The 16,897-nt window shown below is 35.3% G+C and overlaps 1 protein-coding gene across 2 annotated transcripts in view; it reads right to left on the reverse strand.

Moving 5' to 3' along the window:
- The window catches only part of LOC138713635 (methylcytosine dioxygenase TET-like), a 102,209-nt gene that overhangs the window by 26,661 nt on the left and 58,651 nt on the right, over window positions 1-16,897 (reverse strand). The gene's annotated exons all lie outside the window — the stretch shown is intronic.

Consider the following 16,897-nt stretch of genomic DNA (forward strand, 5'->3'; position numbering starts at 1 on the left):
ACTATAGTAGTAAAACATTAGCATTCGAAATGTGCGAGCATATACAATACTTCATGAAAATTACTCTAAAAGGTAACAAAAGTGGAAATTCGGCTTTAGTGACAGCATACACATGGCGGAAATCAGATGATTAACTCTTGAGCAGAAGATGAAAGCTGTGTGTGTTTTTTTTTTTTTTGCAGAAACAAAGAGTGTGCAAGGAACTAGGAGACATTTCCATGTGTACTTTCGTATAGGGTGATTCATGAGGATTTACCGTCCTTTACGGAGCTTATTTCCAAAGACATTTTGAGCAAAAAATATCATATAAACATGGGTCCTATTTTCAATATTTACAGAGTTATGTTTCGTTATTGGAATGCATTGCTGTGAACGCGTGATCTTGGTCAGCGAGAAATCAGCAGCCAGCGCAAGCATTACGGAAATCAAGATAGTCGTATGCAGTTAAGTTAGTGTGACGAGTGCCGTTCACAAGCGTGCGACCAAGTGTACTCAAGCGGACGGCGAATTTTTTTTAATGTGTTGTAAACTCTCCAAGACTGTAAATTAGGATGCAAAATTGAACTGCAAATAATTAAGTCGGTGGAAGTGATGTGATTTGTAATAATTGTTGTAATAAGTGCGTAAGAAAAGTGTAATTTTCTAGTTAAAAATAGAAAAAGATGTCTGTACAAAGCAACTAAGGAGTTCACAGCACATTTTTAGCTTCATAATACTTGCCAATTAAAGAAACGATACTTCTGAATAGTTCATTCTGTATTTCTATTATTCTTTTACCTTCAAACTAAAGAATAAACGTATTTTACAAACAACTTTAAATTAGTGAACTCTGAAAATATTGAGAATAAAAACTATGTTTATATGACATTTCTTGCTCAAAATGTCTTCAGAAATAAGCTCCGTAAAGGACGGTAAATCCTTGTGAATCACCCTGTATAGTGAGCTCCCTGCAAACAGACAGTCTATAGACTATCCCAACAATTCGGAGTTAATGGTTCTATGTTGGAGAATAAGTGACCTCGCGCCAACAGTGTGTGTGTGCCTGAAAACAATTTTATCTCTTAACTCATGGCAACATATCTCCCAATACAGACATGATGGTTCATGCATGATGGAGCACGTCCACACATTGCAAACATTGTTGATTACCGGGTACCTACACGAAACTTTTAGTGTACATGAAATGTAAAGTTGGTTACCAAAACATCATGATATGAACAGAATGTGGCCCCGACACAGCCCAGACATTCATCTGTATGACTTTTTTCTTTGAGGTTTCCTCAGTGCCAAGATGTACTAGAAGAAACAAGAAAATGTATTGCAACTGTGAGCCCACATTGTGCAGTCGTGCTGTGAGTAATCTGAAAATTTGTCACCAATGCAAGGGTGAGTCTCCAGGAGGTGGTGAGGCAAAATGGCGAGCACATTGAATGTGTTATTGATTAGAACCAATTTTCCACACTGCAGTGATTTATTTTAAACAAATTGTGCATCAATATTTTCGTGAATAAACTGTGTTATACATAAAACAAATTGTATGACATTTCATGCAACATTCTGTATATTATCATATCATTATATTAACTGAATAAGTTATGTTTAAATTTTCAATGACTCACACATACATACACACGTATATTTTGCAACAAAAAGAATGGGTTGCTGACAATTTATAAGTACTCGTAATATTGCACATGATCATCTCATTGAAACCATAGTTTACCAGGCAACACATAACTAAACCATTTAATTTTGCTGTATTTTGTTTAAGAGTCTGAAATATGTTATAAAATCGAATGGAAGGTTGATTCTATATGAAACAGGACTTCTGAAGAGTGAAATTATAATACAATTTTTTAATATAAAACCAATTGAAGTAAATATGAACAGAAAGCCCGTATATTATGCCGATCTGGTACTATAAGTTTCAATAGCGTAGATCGATCATTATGGCACAGGTCTAAAAAACAAGTAAACAGTACTAATTCAAGGTTCGAGTCTCCAAAAAACATTAATTTTTTAAATTACAAATTTCCCCATCATTTGTCTCGCAAAGCTACGTTTATGTGGCGACATCTCTTGGAATATATGCCCAAACTCTAGTAAGTAACAAATCTCCCCCCCTCTCCCAAACAATACTCCTGTCTGTAAATAAAACAGCCTGTCTAATTACTCTTGAAAATGGTAGACAGACATCTCCATCAATAAATCATTGCTCTGGTTTGTGTAGGTTATTTTGCATCGAGGACATCTGGAGTGATTGCAGTCCCTTTGTCAACTGCTAAGCGGTGGGCTAAACTTTATCTCGAGAATGGTGAAGTTGCGAATTGTCCAAATTCTGGTTGGTGGAACATCTCTACAAGTGAAGAGAACGCGATATTATTGAGGGAAGTTGAAAACCATCCCTTTAAAACTGTCTCTGAACTCAAGGTAGTATCCAACTTTCCCAGTTCCTCACACAGTGTGAGATGTTTTAGAGAACGTGGCATAGGGTGTTGTCGAGCTGTGAGGAAGGAACATTTAAAGATGAAGCACATTATAGATTGTCTAGCATATGCTACTCTTCAACAAGACTGGTCCTGCCCTAGTTTATTGTATGAATAGCTACCAATATGATGAATGTTTTGTGTTAACAGAATTCATTAATGGTTTACAAGGAGGCCTGATGTCGACCTTGTTGACTGGCCTCCAAATTCACCTGATATGAATCTGATTGAAAATCTGTGGGCTTGAGGCAAAAGAGATCCTATGCTCTAATTGGGCAGAACCACCACTCATTTGGACAGCTGATGAATTGTGGGACAGAGTTCTAGATGCGTGGGAGGAGGGAGCCACGAATGCAGACCTGTTCCATAATCTCGTGGACTCCATGCTGCACAGAATGAGGGCAGTTGTTGACATAGTTGGTTTGTGGACGAAATATTAGTCCCTACCACAAACCTTTCTTGTTTATATATTTGTTTATTTATTTATATTTGATATGCTTCGGTTTTTTGTAGGAAGTGAAACAACTATTACTTTTGTTACACAAGCCAGGTCTCGCCCATTAATAGCCCACAGATGGTGGGCAATAATATTTTTACAAGATAGGCATAACGAAATTTATTAACAAATTCCATTTAACATTTAAAATAAATCAATTAAAAACTAAATTAAAAATAATTTTGCACTACTGGAAGGCAAACTCACAACCTATGGTACAGACAGCAAACATGTTACCCCTATGCCACACACACACCTCGTAAGATTGATTACATCACAGACGGAAGATTTACAATGAACAAACATCACAGCTATGCCTCCAAGTGCAGTTTTACACGTGGCAGAACTTTTGCATTTTTATTTGATGACCAAGAGTCGGCCCATTCTTTTTGCCACAAGGTTACATACATACATACATACATACATATTATTATGAATTTATAGGATAGAGAGCAAGAAAGTGAATTTAACACACAGAAAAATTATAATTACTAAAATTAAACACTGGCTTCACTTATGTGATGTAGCACATGGGTACAAATAATCAAGTCTTCAAACTGAATTTTATTCAGAGTGTGTGAAACACTGTCATATATTGATATCGTAGCGGTCTTGGACCATTTGTGGGAATGAGAGAAAAGAACTTGTAGAAAATGACATCAGAATGGAGGCATCATATGGTTAGTACGATGATCCCCCAGCTGTTATAGCTGGCTTTCATAACAGGATTTTGCTACTTATCATAGCTCCCCAAGTGCATCACGATGCTGGGTGGGCACCAGTTCCATACACTGGCCGAAATTTTATGAGAAAATTTCTTTCCCCATGAGAACTCGAAACAGCGTGCATTTCATAGAGTCATAGGCAGGATGCCTTAGACCAGTGGTCATCAGCACAATGCACCCTTAGGCTAGTATCTCTTACCCATGGACAAGACATTGCACTGGCATGCATCCGTGGCTGCTGGCAGGTATGCTTGCTCCCTCTCCCTTCTGCACGACGGTGTATAATGTGATACACTTCTTACCCATTATCCATTTCAGCGAGTGCTGATGACCACTGTCTTAGACTATGATGCCAGAGCACAGGTGAAGAGACTAAAATTCCAATCATAATTCTAAACTACAAGTGGTTTTAGGAAGAATCAATCAAAGGTGAAAGAAGAAGAAAGACCTGCATAATAATCACTTATTTCAATAATGAAAAGAGAATGCTTACTACACTGATCAGCCATAAAAAGAAACAAAACACATCATAAAGTATCAATATAACCAAGTAAAGTCCCACTTAAATATTTTCGCACTGTTTTCTGTTACGAGCAGTATTTTTTGCGTCTTGAATTTCCCTTGCCAAAGGATGGTTTATAATCTTTCTACGTCCCAATATGCACCCCAGACTGTTCTGCACAATAAATATCTTCTTAACAACGTTCATGGTTTGCTAATGGTTTAGTTCTTCAATCTGGCCATATCCCATAATATTGTCTTGTGGGAATACAATATTATTTAGACTTTTTAGTCAGTTTCAAACTGAATTTTATGATGTGTCCAGATGAAGCTGCAAATCATAATTTCTTTGGTGAAATATGTTTGAAGTGTGTACTATGTTAACTAAGAGTCTGGTAAAATTTGGTTTATTGTACAAAGAATATTTCAAAGATGCAGAGAACGTAACACATCCTCTAGAATCTTTAGAACAGGCATCAGAAAAGAAATATTCGTCAGAAATTACTGATATCTGTGACATCATTTGAGGATACCACCCTGTGACTGTTGTACAGGCATGAAATCACCTTGAAACAGTGATGGACGATCTGTGTGAGTGGAAGAACAAAAAGATGAAGACTAGAGGAGGCAGATCTCATTTCAATACGACCAGACAAGAGTCTCATATTGACATATTAACATTGGGCAGCATGACTTTGTTTTGCTCATCAGCACCAGGTTTGAACAAAAAGCATTATCTTTACTGATAGGATCAGATTCAGTAAAATATAATCTGAAGGAAAATAATAGAGAAGTGCAGACATGTATTCCTGACATATGAACAGAACAAGTAAATAAGAGTTTTTCTGTCCTGTTGTCCTGAAGTAAAATAGTGCCGCCTAATGTTGATAAGTGCAAGAATCCTTGTCTGGTCTTGCAGAGATGAGATGTGCATCCTTACTCTTAATCTCACTGATAGAGGCCTTCATCACTATAACGAGATGATTTCGTGCTTCTACAGCAACCATAGAACAATCTCTTCAATCTTTCATTTGCAGATATTGATTGTCTCTGACAGATTATTTCTCTTCTGATCTAGAAAAAGTGTTCAGTTATCAGCATCCAGCCAACACAGTGCATACTTCGACCATATTTCGCCAAAGAAATTATGCTTTGCAGCTTCCTCTGGACTTAAAGACATGTTACGTCTAAAAATTAATTTTAAACTGCCTGAAAAGTTTAAACAATTTTAATTTCAGTAAGCAATAATATGAGATATGTCCGCCCAAGATTAAGAACTAAATCATTATCATACCATAAACTTTACTGCTGGAAGAACAATACTTATTGCACAGAACAGTACATGTTATCCTGATGTAGATGGTTTCATATGCAGACTCGAGAAAATATTTTTGAAAGCATTTTTGAGGCTAACGATATTCCAGGAGAGGGCTCCAGACATACCTTTATCTTCCAAGACCTGTGATAAGTTGTTGGGGAACATAGTTACAGGCTGCATTTTATTATGCCACATATTTCCACAAAATTGTGAATACTAAATCAACTTAACAGTGAAAAGTGTGCATGGATCAAACAGGCAAAGCGACTCTTTTCAGATATTTCGAGACATGATAAGCATTCATAGAAACTATAAAACTTCACTTAACACGATTACTGCTTTGGAATCGGGAAAATAGTACTGCAGGAAGCTCTTCAATATATAGAAGTGTTTTAAAAAACTATTTCCCAGGCTACAGATAGAGCAGCTCTAGAAGTGAGTAAATAACTCATAAATGTTCTTGAGAAAAACCCAGGGTCAATAATGTGCGATATACCCAAAGAATTACAAGAATATGAAAAACATAGGTTATAGAAGTTGAAGAGCAGAGGGTTCCTAGATAGATATGATCTCGAATATTTCAAGTCTGCACCCATTACACCTTGTGACATGGAGAGAACATTTTCAGAGTATAAGGTGTGTTTCACCCCAAATTGAAGTTTTGTTTTTGAGAATCTAAAAATGCATTCATTAATTCATTTAGTGTTCTGCCAAAGGGCAGGTCTTTCACTGCAAACCCAGCTTTCTCCAGTCTTTCCTATTTTCTGCCTTCCTTTTTGTTTCCTCATATGATCCATATATCTTAATATCGTCTATCATCTGATATCTTCTTCTATTTCGAACTCTTCTCCCATTCACCATTCCTTTCAGAGCATTGTTCAGTAGGCAGTTTCTTCTCAGCCAGTAACTCAACCAATTCCTTTTCCTCTTCCTGATCAGTTTTAGCATCATTATTTCTTCACCCACTCTCCAATACAGTTTCATGAAAATGTATATAGTCATACATTACAACAAATTAGGACAAACATAACTTTTCTGTATAAACTGTAAATGATTCCTCTATAACGTATCACATTTAAAGTACAGTAAGTTTAGTTTTTATAATTCAACAACAACAAAGTAAACATAATATATTTTTTTTGTCAAAACAACTATGAGGGAGGATCGAAAAGTAATGCACAACAACTTTTTGTGGCAACATATTTAATAGGTAAGTAAAACGAAATAATGCAGAAAAAAGATACAGGCTTTACCTATTTTTTTCAATACAAGAACCAAGTCTCTCGACGCATTTTCCCCATTGTGACACCAGATTCAGTACATCTCAATCATAAAACTCTGTTTTCTGGGTGTATAACCACCTGCGCATGACTGATTCCACTTCTTCATCCGAATCAAAGCATTGGCCTCCTAGGAATTTTTTCATTGGTCCGAAGAGGTGAAACTCAGATGGTGCGAAGTCTGGGCTGTAGGCTGGATGCCTGCCACCTCAATGCCTCTGACATTAGATGGTGTTGCAGTGGTCACTGGTTGGCCAGAATGTGCTTCGTCGGTAACATTTACTCGGCCCTCTTCGAAGAACCTGCACCACCTGGAGATGTTGCTATTGTCCAGACAATCAGCACCATACACCAACATTTCCCTATGGATTTCACTCGCACTTTTTTGTTTTGCTCAGAAAAAACTGACTACACCTCGCTGCTCTTCACAAGCAGACGATGCTAGCACACATTTCATCTTTACTCAGTAGTTACCGCTCGTAACACCTAATCGAGCCATTGCTGTCCGTTGTGCAAGATTCAAACTATCTGCCAACTTTGAAAGTTCTAACCAAAATAGTATACCATAAAGAAATTGTTGTTACTTTCCGATCCTCCCTAGTATTATATTTTCCTGCAATGCCTAACATATTAAATACTGTTCTTTTCCTCTCTTTAATGTACTCAATCGTACAACTAAACTAAGTAAATACAATATATCCTGTTTTTAAACATATACAATTGCACTGTATGAACATACAGACCTTAATGCTATTTGATATTGCAAATTACAGTGAAACCTGTTCAAATCGAAACCTGATTAATCCGGAATCCTGTCTATTTCGGAACAATTTATTGGTCCCGGCAAAATTCGTATGTATTATGTATAATTTTTCCTGAATAAAATGGAAACTGCCCAATGCAGAAATGGAAACTGCCTGTTACTGTTCAAAACGGAAATAATATTTTGGGCACACTGCTTTAATGTAAACTACATTTTGAAACACGTGTAATTTCAAGGAATATACGAAATAAGTTGGTCACTAAGATAAAACAAGTTTACTTTGGAAAATTTTAGAGGGTACGAGGGTGTGTTGGCCTGTCGATAATAAATTTTATTACCCTGTTGACTAGGTAGACGAGTCCCTTCAAAGTTTTTCAATGCTTCACACCCGTAAACTGTCGTAGCTGGACAGAGCAATATTATAATATAGTATTAGATATTAAATTGAATGAGATTAGTAAACTTTAAAAGTGTTTAATGAGTGTTTAATAGAATTGGAATATATCAGTCCCCTAACTGCCCATTGTGCAACTCAAACCAAGAAATGGAATCGGAACACCTCAAAATCTGTGCTTCAGTGGCTGGCCATGATAATATCTTTGAAAAATATTGGAGTGCAAGAGGTCAAATGACTTTATTGTCAAACGCCTGGCATTAGAAAACAACAACAACAATGAGTGAGTTACGATAACATTTATACAGAAAATGAGATTTTAATCAAGATGATTCACTAATGGAAGAAGCAGTAGTAGTAGTAGTAGTAGGGTTTAAAAAGGGCGCATCAGCTGCTGTGGCTATTTGCGCCCTTATCTAAAATTCGTCATAAAACAAAAACACAAGTCATACAACAATCAGAGAGCTAAAAGAACTAAAAAGCGTTGTCATGGTAAAACAAGGTATACTGTTGTAATGATTTACTGGTAAAAAAAAGTTGCGTAAAATGTGGCATTAATATTAAGTGATGAAGTAAAAGTTATGAAGTTAAAGGAAAATTGGAAACAAAGTCTATGTGAAATTATTGGTGACATAAAAGGAACCAGAAAGCAACTCTTTATGTGGAAATAAATAACTATTGTGGAAGTGGGTTCTTCATGACCTTTCAAAGAATATGTCAATTTCTGGATCTATTCTGCAAAGCAAGCCATTGAACTGGCAAAGAAATTAGATAAGCCAGAATTCAAGACTTCTAATGGATGGCTACTAGTTCAATTAATTAATAATGTGCAGTGATATACTGTACAGTACAATATTATAATATAGTATTAGATATTAAATTGAATGAGATTAGTAAACTTTAATAGTGTTTAATGAGTGTTTAATAGAATTGGAATATATCAGTCCCCTAACTGCCCATTGTGCAACTCAAACCAAGAAATGGAATCGGAACACCTCAAAATCTGTGCTTCAGTGGCTGGCCATGATAATATCTTTGAAAAATATTGGAGTGCAAGAGGTCAAATGACTTTATTGTCAAACGCCTGGCATTAGAAAACAACAACAACAATGAGTGAGTTACGATAACATTTATACAGAAAATGAGATTTTAATCAAGATGATTCACTAATGGAAGAAGCAGTAGTAGTAGTAGTAGTAGTAGGGTTTAAAAAGGGCGCATCAGCTGCTGTGGCTATTTGCGCCCTTATCTAAAATTCGTCATAAAACAAAAACACAAGTCATACAACAATCAGAGAGCTAAAAGAACTAAAAAGTGTTGTCATGGTAAAACAAGGTATACCAATGCAGTACACACAAGGTGATTTCTAAACAATCATAAAAGCGAGCAATCCTACGACCTTAGGTAGTGTTCAATTCGAACGAATAAAATAATAAAACTAAGGCCACTAGAGTTAAATTGTATATCACATTTCAAAAACAATAAAATCTTATAAAATATTCGGATGTATAGGGTCCGAAATGTCAACTATGTAAAATCGAATATAAAACAACAAATGTAACCTCCGGATGTAAATGGAATAAGCGACAAAAAGCTGATTTAATATGAATAATGTTAAATGGAATACTTTGTCTTCTTGCAGTTTGTGGCATGTCATTTTGTTTTTCATGTATACGAATAATAAAATATTCCATTTTAATTTCACGTCTGAATAATATGGAAACCTGTCCACAATGGAAAAAAAAAATTAGGACCATATCACTTCCGTCTTGAACAGATTTTACTGTACAAATCGCACTATTTCAGGTACAACTTGAAGTTAGATAAAGTGCATGTTGTATTAGATCTGTTTGTTTACACATCCAGTTGTCCTGCGGTGTGTAGGCCTACACTGCATTGCTTATGTGATCTCCTGTTCCTGCCACACGACCAGAATTTGAAATGCTATGATAAATGTATCACGAACTAAATGACCATGGGTCGGAAATGGTGAGGCCTGCTTATGGCGATCCATCATAACCATCATTTGTACTACCCTCCATAGAAGGGTTGCCTCTTCTGCTCTAATCTGAAAACAAATGCTGCTCTCTTGTTGTGAATTATCCTTGGCTTCCCTTTGCCTATTACCAACGGTAAGCTAGATTACCTAGACCAGCGGTCCTCAGCACAGAGCACTCTGGGGCTTACCCACGGAAAACACAGTGCACCCACCATGGTGCACTCATAGCTGCTAGCGGGTATGCTCTCTACCTCTTCCTGCTGCACGACGGTGCACACAAGACGGCATCGCTTATCCTTTGCACATTTCAGCGAGTGCTGACGACCAATGACCTAGACTTTCCCAGTCTGAACATCTGGTTCATTGATACTGTGCCACCTCACCATGATAAGGTAATAATTCAAAATATGGAAATATTTATTTCATATTTTGCCTGTCTATACTAATCATATATATCAATTCATTTCTGAAAAACGTAATTTCAAACATTGCTCTAGATTATCCACTGATGTCTGTTAATCATTTTACTTTTTGTACTGTTTAAGGAGAATAATTTGGATACTACTGTAAAACTGTAATGTAGAAAAATAATGATCTCAGTCAGAAAAGTTTATTTGGAGATTGAAACCTACGATTATAACATATGAACTTTCAACACTTCAATGCCTAACACTAATTGTCAAATATTTGTGACAGATCATTTCTTAAATTTTGAAATGAACGAAAATAAATGAGACTGAATTTATAAATATAAATGGAAAGATCAAAATAATGTCATATGTCGAATATGACTTTCTGGCACATTCAGTGGATTTATTTAAACATGGCATATATCTATGCTGTACACTGAGTGACTGTAATGAACGTTCATAACATTTATCTGATAATTTACACATCGAAAATGTTAACAGTTTGAATCTAATTCATGACCTATTATGTGACCAGTTCTGGCTCTTGATATAAATGTTTGAAGATTTCTTGACTGGTATGGATTAATTTTGACAACACCGAGTTCTTTTAAAATTAGTGTTATTAATTACAGGTATCAGTGCTTCTTGGTATCCATTTTTTACACCCAGACTTTTCTAATAGTAGGAAATGTTTTTAAAGAAAATAGCTGATAGTGAGTGCATATGGCTTCAGTATTAGTGAGAGTTTCCCTTGTTAACCTTTAGAGTGGGAAGATAATTACTCATAATTAGATCCAAGATACATTGTCTTACAAATTAATCTTCCGACTTGTAGTTGTTTGGACTCTGAAGGTACATCAGTCACTATACCTATGAATCACATATTAGTCTGAGATGGTGATTTGTCGGAGCTGTGATTTTGGACCTATAGTCACAATAGGAACCAGTGATAAATCTATGGCAGTGACAAAATAACAGGTTTTCAAATCACACCTCATCACTACTCAACACTACACACAAAATGTATGTCTTACCAGGAATTACATATTTTGGTGAAATATTAATCACATCATCTCAACAGAACCTGACTAAACTGGAATGTCTTCAAAATCACTACTGGGGCAGTTGAAACTACACTAGTAGAATTTAGGATGTATAAGGGGATGGGGAGGAATAAAAAAAGTATATAAAAGTTGCCTTGTAGTCACTACTATAAGCAGTAAAAAACCAGGTCCCTAATTACATTTCTTTTACTGAGCCGCAGGAGGTCTAAAGATTAGTGTATAAAGTAAAATTTTTATGTATTTTAATAATTCTTCTATGTATCATCAATGGGGCTTAAGTCACTTTATTTTTACAATTTTCTGTATCTGATAAGCTATTAAAAAGAAAAACTTAAGTTTTCGTTTGGTAATACGGACTTGTGTCTGAATGGAATACAAGTCATAATTAGAGAGTGGAATTTAGGCAAAAACCTAGTTTTTCCTTGATACATACAGGCTTGAGATTTAATATTTGCACTTTTCATGGGTATATTGGTATAAATAAAGGGATTTTATAGTGCCTAACAATGCCTATTTCGACGTTAGTGCCTACTGAAATTTTTGCATCATTTTTCGTAACTGTTTACTGTTTTTCTTAACATCCTGTACTATTTACATTCCAAGATGGATAACAGCAACTCTTCCTAGCAGTGAATGACACAATATAGAAGTACCTCTGGGGCTTCAGTCAGCCTGGGTAGCGTAGTCGGTATAGTGCTGACCTTCTGTGCTCGAGGTTGCGGGTTCGATCCCAGCCCAGGTCAATGGGATTTAAGTGTGCTTAAATGCGACAGGCCCATGTCAGTAGATTTACTGGCATGTAAAAGAACTCCTGCCGGACAAATTATTATTATTATTATTATTATTATATCTTCCTTTGTCTGTCAGCAATTTAACACAAACTCCCTGGTTTGTACTCGAATAAACATTCTCTTACATTCCAAGACAGATAACAACCCCTTCCTTTTTTCTCATCATTTGTAAGTACAGCAGTGTGCGACACAATAGCCACAATAGGTGCTGATCATCTACTGTTGAATCTTATATTAAGGACATTCTTAAAAAAAAAAACAACTATTTTTTATTTTATAAAGCCTAATTAAAGGAGTGTAAGAGCCTATTTTAGGCGCCTAAAATTCCACTTTTTGGGCCTACAATTCCACTCTCTAGGCATAATAAAGTAAAATGCTCAATTTGCCTTAAGTCTATTTTGTCGGTATTAACGAATTATTTCGACATATGCCCTTTGTATTATCACTATATGATGTATTGGAGAACTGCTATGTTGACAACTTAAGATTTTTATGCTCCTGTACTTAAACAGGTGCTAATACTATATTAATGAGAAAGCTTGTAAGATTTATATTTCCAATGTTGTTACATTCTAGAATATAAAATAATAGCATTAACATGTTATTGAAAGTGTTGTAAAATGTTTTCTCGTACAAAAAAAATGGTTCTTTAGTACAAAAGGAAATTCAAATTCACAAAGGTAGGCAAATGTTTTTGATAGGAGTATTTTTTGTAGGTATTTATATTTTTAACATAAAATAGACATATTGACTCGTTATATAGATTAGAATAAAATTAAAATATTGATTTTAGTGATTGATATTTATTTACTACATGGAACTGGTTCTGTATGGCTTATTTTTTGTCTACGACAATAAAATTTTCTTTGCATTTCACTTCTCACAACAATAATAGTAACAATAGATACATGAAGGATATTGAATGCACAGAATTCCTACGAAACTTATATTCGTTATAGATGAATGGTGCAATGATAATTGTGTATTGTCGTCGTCATTCGAACTAGGAAAAATTGTGCAATAATATATTATTGGAGGTAAACATCTGATAAAAGATTACAAAATAACCCAAGATCTTTACTGTCAGATTTAATAGATTACAATAATGACAGCGATTGAGACAAAACATATAACCCAGGATCAGAAAGTAAAAGCAGTTTGGAGGAATGAATATATAAGACAAGAAAAACATCAGCTATTACCAAAGTCTCCCATAATCGTTCAAATCTGCAACAAGAGCACATTTTTTAAAACTGTTCCCCCAAACTGTAGTCGACACATCTTCTTCGGAAGATGAAGTTGGGTTTTCTTCTATGAACATGTCAATGCTGAAGCCAGTTCTTTGCAACATTCCTGGGCAGAAGCAGTGTGCATAGAATGAACATTTCTTTCAAATACTGGGGAATCAAAACTTTAATGTTAGTGGTAAGGAAGTACATATTTGGAAAATGAAAATATTTTTTTGCAAGATACTGGGGGCTTGGTCTCATGACAAAAGGGTTGCATTTATCACAAAAATGTAAAAAGCATCACAGCAAGAAAGGAAAACGATTAAAAAAATAAAGGAATATTACCCGCAATTACAGTTTTGAGATCAATGGCCAGAGGATACCTGCATACAAACATCTGTTTTCTCAGCATAGTGGATAAACAAGAGAAATTTGTTAGACAATACAAGTGTCATTCAGAATAACAGACTAAGCACTACTGAAACAACCCACCCTCAGTGACGGCGTGGAAAACAGACCTTAAAACATAAGAAGAGTGAGAAAGAATTAAATGAAATGTAGTTGTGCAGTTTATTTACTGAAGTGAGGCAGGCTAGATTAATTAATACAATAAATAAATACAAAATACAAATATAATTAAATAATAATAATACGTAAGAGAAAACTAAGTATATAATAATTATTTAAAAAAATTGAGGATAGAATGAGCAGTAAGAATTCATATTTTGTCTTTCCCTCTTTACGAAATTCATTATATCAGAATCTCCGTTATTTAAGTACTGAAGATTTGCAGGGTATGATGTATGACGAGGAATTTGATGAAAAAATAAACATTCCTAGTTTCCCATGTCACACAACAATTGCTCAAGAGACTGGTGAAGATAGTCAGCGATACTCGAGCTATAGTTTGTGGTGAAAAAGAGAGATGCTTTTATCAGGTGAACACTGGATACAAGAATGCAACTCCAATCCTGTGAGAAGAAGACAGATTATTTGTCACGGAGTGTAAAATGAAAATAAAAATAGAATAAACAAACAATAAAAACAAATAGTAGTAGATGGATGGCAGGATGAGTTGATGCAGCTTGTAACATATTCGTACCTTTTATTTTGCATTCCTACTATCTCTTGGAACTTACAAATAATACCCCTTTTTTTATCTGCCAATAATAACAAATCAAAGCAGTCTGCAACAAGCGAAGACCTGCAAACATGCTTATGTTACAAAAAATAAGATAATCCAAAAGAACCCCTCTGTGGCCCGGTTAAAAATGCTTCCAGGAGATTAACATTTCTTTCGTGCGAAACTTTGTCACCTTTATACGACTTTTGCAAACTCTTACTTTTTTATTTCGGAAAAAAATTTTTTCGGCCTTTCTCGATATACTCTACTGTAGATGTTGCAACAGATAACAGATCGATCCAAAACTTAATAGAGGAGAGAGCCATACTTCTTCACGAAAAATGTAAAGAGACGCCCAGGTGAAAACTTTTGGGAAAAATATCAATATAAGTCTCCAAAAATAAAAACACAATAGGGTCATATTAAAAAGAAATCAAAATACTGGAGTCAATATTAAATCTAAAACATAAACCTCAAATATCAGAATTACCTACAAAACCAACGAGAGTTGTTTGAAAAGTTCAATGTCTGACACAGAATTTAAACTAGAATTAATCTGAAACAATCTTTATTTCTCAACATCATCCCCCTGAGATTCACACACTTGGTCCCTTGGTCCACTGGTGCTGCAATGCTGCTATACCCTCTTTGTACACAGACTCCTCGAGGTCTGCAAAAAAAAAAAAAGCCTTCTGGTGCTGTGATAACTTCTTCATTTGACGGAAATTTTTTCGCAGTCATGTGAGTTTTGAGTTTTAGGAAAAGAGAAAAGTCTGATGGTGCGAGATCTGGTGAGTGTGGGGAGAAGGATGTGGCAACAATTTGAACCATAGCTTGTGTAGTTTAGCAACTGCGATTGCAGATGTGTGAGAAGGTGCACTGTCGTGATGAAACAACACTTTCTTCTTGGCCATACCCAGCCTCTTCTCGCGAATTTTCCCTTTCAGATGCCGCAGATTTGAATAATATTCTCCAGTTACTGTTTTCCCCTTTGCTAGATAGTCAATCATGATTATCCCCTTAGAATTCCAGGAAACGGACGTCATGACTTGTTTTTTTGTAGTGTTAGTGGAAATCCACGTAGGTATTAAACAAAGCTGTACTGAGCACAGAGCCTTGTGGTAAAACCATATGTAGTTGTTTATATCTGAAGTTACATTAAATCTTGTAGCACAAAACTGTTGTGATATGAATGGGATAGCTATCTAAACATATTATCACTTACACCGAAGCTGTTCAGTTTATTCAGAAGGTTAGTCCTCCATATGCTGACTGAAAATCAATAAAGATTGCTAAGACATCATATGATTTTAAAGGAGTCTTTCATGTCCTGACTTAGGCGAATGACCTGTTCATTTGTTGAATGTGGAGGTCTGAACTCTGCCTGAGTTATCTCAGGCCATTCATCTAATTGTAAGTCACGACATTAAAGACTCCTTTAACATATCAGAAGATGTCTTGGCAATCTTCATTGATTTTCAGTCAGCATATAGCTCTATATGAAGGACTAATCTTCTGAATAAATTGAACAGCCTGTGTGTAAGAGATAATATGTTTAGATAGCTATCCCAATTAATATCACAATGGTTTTATGGTACAAGATTTAATGTAACTTCTAAATATAAACAGCTACATATGGGTTGATTAGTGTAATATGTAGCTAATCAGCAATGTATGCAACAGAGGGGAAAAGGACCTGGCCACCTTATCTCATTATCTCCTGGTCTAGTTGCCTCATAAGTGGTGCCTTGTTGGTATCACTTGTGAGGTTTAGACCTATCTTCGGACAGTTGACTAAACTACAACATATGGGTTCCACAAGATTCTGCGCTCAGTATAACTTTGTTTAATATCAATATGAATGATCTTCGACTAACTCGACGAAAAAACAACATGAAAGTGACCATGTACTGTATATTGATGATTTAAATGTATGAATATCTAACCCAAGAAAACAAACTGTATTCACATCAAAAGCTGCTCAAAAACACTTAGAATTTAAATATTGGTGTTCAAATAAGCTAATGCATGTAAACACTGAAAAAACAACGAACCATCTATTTGCTTCAAGTACAAACAGAAAAGAAGTACACCTGAAATATGTTGATAAAGAACTCAAGCAAACAAATGAGACAAAATACTTTGGACTTATTTTTGACAATGAAATGACTTCGAAAAACAATATAAACTATATTACTGATAAAGCAGGTAGATGTCTCTCTCTTTTAAAATGATTAGCTGGGAAGAAATAGAAATGTATGAGGGAAACACTTAACACGACCTGCCAAATATATGTTAAACCAATCCTCAAATTTCGT

The sequence above is a fragment of the Periplaneta americana genome, chromosome 14 (genome assembly GCF_040183065.1).
Source record: "Periplaneta americana isolate PAMFEO1 chromosome 14, P.americana_PAMFEO1_priV1, whole genome shotgun sequence".
Lineage (NCBI taxonomy): Eukaryota > Metazoa > Arthropoda > Insecta > Blattodea > Blattidae > Periplaneta > Periplaneta americana.